General features: G+C 41.5%; 1 long non-coding RNA gene across 1 annotated transcript; it reads right to left on the bottom strand.

Moving 5' to 3' along the window:
- Nucleotides 1–4,750: 4,750 nt before the first annotated feature.
- Nucleotides 4,751–5,170, bottom strand: LOC134166682 (uncharacterized). The gene is made up of 2 exons (XR_009965952.1): nt 4,975–5,170; nt 4,751–4,865 (listed from the first exon to the last, which is right to left on the bottom strand). It is a non-coding gene; the product is annotated as an uncharacterized LOC134166682 (long non-coding RNA).
- Between the last annotated feature and the right edge of the window lie 852 nt (nt 5,171–6,022).

Below are 6,022 nucleotides of genomic sequence, written 5' to 3'. Positions count from 1 at the left end.
AAACTCACATCATCTTGTTCTGTTAATATTGCTTGATATTTCATCATTCTGCTAGGGGATAACCAATACCCCCCTTTTGTTCTAAGATGGTTGTTACCATGTGCGGCACAAACACTTCAATGTGTTTTCCCAAAGTCCGTTTTCTGGCCTCCTGTATTAGAACGACAGTTGCTGCTACTGCTCTTAAACATGAGGGCCATCCCGCACTTACCGGGTCTAGTTGTTTTGAAAAGTATCCCACTGGTCTCTTCCAGCTTCCCAGTTTCTGGGTTAATACTCCCAGTGCTAATCTCTGTCTCTCATGGACAAATAACTGGAAGTCCTTTGTCAAGTCCGGGAGTCCCAATGCCGGGGATTTCATTAATTCCTCCTTCAATTTCTTAAAGACCTCTCTCTGTGGTTTATCCCAAACAAAAACAGGTGCTTTCTGGGCTTCATACAGGGGTTTAGCAATAAGTCCATAGTCCATTATCCACAATCTGCACCACCCTGCCATACCCAGAAAGGTTCTTACCTCATGTAGATTCCGTGGTTCTGGAATGGCACAAATTGCCTCTATACGATTTATTCCCAGTTTTCACTGCCCCTGTGAAATTTCACATCCCAGATACAGTACATTCATGCGTGCAATTTGTGCCTTTTCTTTTGAGACCTTATAACAACTGAAGCCTAACTGATTCAGAATTTCAATTGTTATCTTTATGCACAGGGACTCTTGCTCTGTTGCAATAAAAATATCATCCACATACTGCAGCAAAAGGTATTGTGATCTTGGTACCTGTATTTTTCCTTGAGTGGTCCATGTTTCCAATTCCTTGGCTAGCTGGTTCCCGAATAAGGTTGGACTGTTCTTGAATCGTTGTGGAAGTCTGGTCCATGCTAGTTGTGTCTTTCGTCCATTCTGTGGATTTTCCCATTCAAACGCAAATGATTTCCTACTACTTTTGTCGAGGGGAATGCAGAAGAAGGCATCTTTTAAATCAATTACTGTAAACCACTTATACTTTTCCTTCACAGATGTTAACAATGTATAAGGATTTGCTACGACCAGATGGATATCCTTTGTTATTTCACTTATAGTCCTCAGATCTTGTACTAACCTATACTCGCCATTTGGCTTTTTTACTGGAAATATTGGTGTATTGTATTCTGATTCACACTCTTCCAAAATTTGATATTTTAGAAATTTCTCAATTGTTTTTATAATTCCATATCTCGCTTCTAGTTTCAATGGGTATTGTTTAATTCTTACTGCTCTAGCTCCATACTTAAGTTCCACTGTTACTGGTTGAGCTACTTTTGATTTGCCTGGAATTTCTGTCTCCCAAACTGTCGGTATCACAGCCTGTTCTACCTCCTCTGAGATTCGAGCAATAGGCTTATCTTTAAGGACCAGAATTTGTCCTGTTTTTGATTCTGGAATTTGCATTATTAACTCACCATTTTCAAAAATGATTATTGCATCTAATTTAGCTAGTAAGTCCCATCCCAGAAGGGAAATAGGGCATTCAGGCACATATAAAAATTCTTGTGTTAATTCTTTCCCTCTGAATCGCAAGTCTAGGGGCTGCAAGAACGGATGTACTTCTTCCTTCCCTGTGGCTCCTACAACTGTCATTGTCTCTTTCCCTAATCTTCCATGTAAGTCATTTAAAACTGAATACGTGGCCCCTGTATCTGCTAGAAACTTTATTTCTTTATTTCCCAATTGAATTTTTACAAGGGGCTCCTCGTTTCCCACCCTGCCTAGTCAGCTTTGATTATCATACTCTCCCAATACCATCACTTTAACTGCCTCCGATCCTGCAAAAGGATTCCTGGGGGGACATAAATTGTTCTCCCCTCAATGGATATTCATTTTTCCAATGTCCTTCTTGTTTGCAATTAGCACACTGATTATATCCTAACCTTCCTGTATTCATTCTGGTCCTAGGATTATAGGATCCTCTTCCCCGCCCTCGTCCTCGTATATTTCCTCGACCCCTTCCCCTAGGATTAGAGACTCTGTTCTTTTCCCTGTATCACTGCCAGTAAATTTTGTTGCTGTCTCCGGGAGCTCTCTTTTTCCCAATTATTATACACTTTCCAAGCCACCTCTAATAATCTATCCAAATTTCGCAGGTCTGCTCCCTCCAGATTCTGCAGCTTTTTCCTGATATCATCTTGGGACTGTCCTAAGAAAAGTAAAGCCAATTGAGCTCTAGCCTGTTCAGTTTCTACATCTAAATTCGTATACTTTGCAGTTTCTTTAAGCCTTTCTAGAAAGGTAGATGGTGATTCTGTCTTTTCCTGCCTAACGTTATATAATTTTGACCAATTTATTGTTTTGGCCATAGCATTCCATACCCCAACGATTACCCAATCTTGGTATCTTCGTAAATTCCTCATTCCCCCTGGTGAGTTATAATCCCACATTGGATCTTCCATCTGAAAGTTCTGATCTAGATTTCCTATGACTAGCCCCTGTCTGATATCCTCCTGAACCCTCTCCCTAGCAGTTCGCAATACCATTTCCTTCTCTGTTGAATCCATAAGAGTATCTAAAAGTACTCGGATGTCATCCCAGTCTGGATTCTGGGTTTTCATAATTATTTTCATTACTCAAGCTACTTTATCAGGGTTTTCTCTATATGTCCCTGCTATTTCCAGATAACCAAATCCCCCGGGGTATTTTAATGTATATCGGTTGTTCCGTTCCTATTCCCTGTCGTAAGAGTACAAGCACTGCATTGGGCGCCTGAGCCTGTAACTTTCTTTCCCGTCCTCCCCTCTGACGAGTTTGGTGTGAAACTGGAGTATCAGGGAGATCTGCCCTCTGCCCTTTACATTCATAGTCACTCTCACTCTATCATTATTGTCCTCCTCCCTCTTCCCTCCGTTTGTTGCCAGCGGGGCTGTCGGAGCTGTTACTAAATCAAGATTTTCATCATCCCTCTGGTGCTGCAAACTATTTTCTAAGGCAAGACACCCAATACACCTTTTTGCTGCAACACACCCCTTACATTGTTCATTTGTACTCATTTTAACAACCATAAGTCCGCAAGATTTTTGCCATTCCTCATTATTTCTTAAAGCAAAGAATAGATCCACATATGGTACCTCATCCCATTTTCCTTCCCTTTTACAATATAACATCAACTGCAATATAGTATTGTACTGTAAAGTCCCATTTTCAGGCCATTTCTCCTGATCCTCTACTTCATACTGTGTCCACCATACATTACAGTAATCAATTAGTTTACTTTTTTTCATACTGTGCCCAAATCGACCCTTCTTCCAGTGGCTTAAAAGACAGCCTAATGGGGATGACTTAGGGATCGACGACATTTTATAAATACAAAGAGATCTCTAAAACAAGTTTCTTCCACCACTGAGTTATAATGTCTAGCTAGACAGATGCTGATCCCGCAGCACAAAACCAAACCAAAACCAGACCAGATTTGCTGAACCTTCAGAGATTTCGCTACTGTCTAACGGACGGCGCCTAGGCTTACCCCGGGAGCTCCCTGCCCAACCAAGCGCAGCTTTCGCCGCGTCTAACAGGCAGGCTTTACCAGACCAGACTTCACCAAACCGAATGCAGCTTTCGCCACATCTAACAGGCAGGCTTATCAGAAGTTGGTACACTACACACTATCAAATATCGGTACCGTAACCAGATTAAAAAGAAAAGCACTTTCTTACTGCATCAGTGGTCCACCGTGAGCAGCGGAGGTTGGTCACAGTCGATGGCTCCCCGAGAATTTCTCGGTGCCGGCTGGAGCAGGATCGAGACGCGATCCGCCTCAGCAGTGCCCGCAAGGTCCCATCTTGGGTGCCAAAATGTTAGCGTAAGAACTGACACATAACCACCGGAATGGTCATATGAGGTGCTTTACTCCCAGCAGCGCTGGGAAACCAGGGGCACGTGCCCAAATCTGGCTTCAACCCTGTCACATCACGCTCGCAATTTATACACTAAAAATGTCGTCACTAATACATATTCAACACAGGTTACATCATTGACTAATACATATGCATCAAGGATTGCCACATCAGTCTATTACCACATCAGCCTCTTTTGCGCTTGCGCAGCCCCCCTCTGGTTGTCGTCCTGATGAAGTAAGGAGTCTTCCTCAGATGAAGTAAGGAGTCTTCCTCAAATGAAGTAAGGAGTCTTCCTCAAATGAAGTAAGAAGTCTTCCTCAGCTTGTCCTGTTCACCTTTCTGTTCCTTGGACATGTCCCAACCATTATGTGGATGCCAGCATTCCCTTATTTTCACTTGACTACTCCTGGTACTTTCGTGAGTTCTGCTTCAGTAGAGTTTCACAATACTCCCCTAAATCCACCCATATACACTTCCCCATATATGGCTATGTTAATTGCTTATCATTATAGCTACCATTGTAATATTTAGTTATAAAGTAACTAAGATACACAATAGTAGAATTTCAACTTGTTCTTAATACAAAAGAAACCCTCTACTGATTAACAGATTTTCAAATATAATTATCTTTTCTCTTTGTACTTTTGTTTCAACACACAATTTCATCTATTACTAACATTACCATAATGGGTTCTTTCCCTGATATCGGATCTGAGCCTACATCGGTTAATGCATAAAAATGTCTAATCACTGGGAGGATATTCATGCCTGTGTGTAAATCAGAACTGGATAATGTTAAAAAATTTAAGACAAACAATGCGTTATTGATTCGTGCATTTGAGGTCTCCCCTATCAATCCCCCTTTTTGTTTTGCTAGCATGTGTTTACAATTTGATGTGTCCATTCTGTTACTGCTTGACCTGTGTAATTAACATAACCACCCACTACTCCAGGCAGCACTATTTCAGTAAGATTAGTCTGATTTGAAGTCACTTGAGCTTTTATAACATGTAGCATACCAGTGAATCCTATAGACCATGTAACAGGTCTGAATAACATGGGATTTAACAAATGTGCCCAATATACTTGTCCATTACCTATGGTCACACATAACAGAACAGATATTATAAAGATTTCTGTCATTATCATTTCTTTATGTTGTTGAGTTCTGGGGCTTTATACATTTTGCTGGCAGACAGTATGGTCTTGTCAATAGCTGTATACAGCCATATCCTTGACCCCATGTCAGCAATGGCACTGGTCCTTTCCACTCATTATCCTGTAGGTCTTTATATAGAACAGGTCTTTATACAGGTCTTTATATAGTTTGGGCAAGGAATCATCCGTCAGATGTCACAATTGCTGTATTGTGGAAAGAGAATCAAAACTAGACAGATTTAAAGAATTTAGTACAAATTGCACTTTTGCTAACTGTCCGTGTGGAGAAAATCCTTTCATTCCCCTTTTTTTGTTTTATATATCTTTTAGATGACCCTACTTGAGCAGTGGATTTGGACTACATCATACCTCCAACATATGCCAACCACAGGCTGCTTGGTCTGCCTTTCTCTCCTGGACGGCCTTCTGATAACAGGGGAGGCCATCCCTCACAACAAGGTCTGGCATGGCATGTGTCACCACCACTCCCCGCCGGCTGGGTTGCAGCCAACAGCGGAGCTAAAGGTTCTTCTTGGTGGCAAACACAGACAACAACCCAGTCTTGCCATTGACTGTGGTAGGAGGCTTCTGGCCAACCTCAGTCCTTGCACCTCGTTGTCAATGCAGAGTTTCACCTGCTTCATCCATCACTACCGTGGCAAAGCACATACAGATTTAAATTACCAGAGTAACTATTACAGGGTGCAGCAGCATGTTGAAGATGCTTATGGCAGCAAGGGATCAGCCAAAGAAATTTCCTACCAATGGAGTTCTCCCATCCTCTTAATTTGTTCCATTACCTGCTTTGTAACACTACCATTACGTTAGAATCTTTCTAGCTTTTGCCTTAGCATTTTCTAGCAGCTGCTGAAGATTTGCATACTCTAACATCTCTTTTACAAGTGAAAAATCTATACAATACAAGGTGTAGTTTCTTATTAGCAACTGGCTAGTAAATACAGGTGGTTTTGCACACAAAAAAAATCACAGCCTCTAA

The sequence above is a fragment of the Pezoporus occidentalis genome, unplaced genomic scaffold (assembly GCF_034315485.1).
Source record: "Pezoporus occidentalis ecotype Australia unplaced genomic scaffold, CSIRO_AGI_Poc_V1 ctg27, whole genome shotgun sequence".
NCBI lineage: Eukaryota > Metazoa > Chordata > Aves > Psittaciformes > Psittacidae > Pezoporus > Pezoporus occidentalis.
Note: the sequence above shows the minus strand (reverse complement) of the source record. Positions and strands in the feature narration are given on the sequence as shown.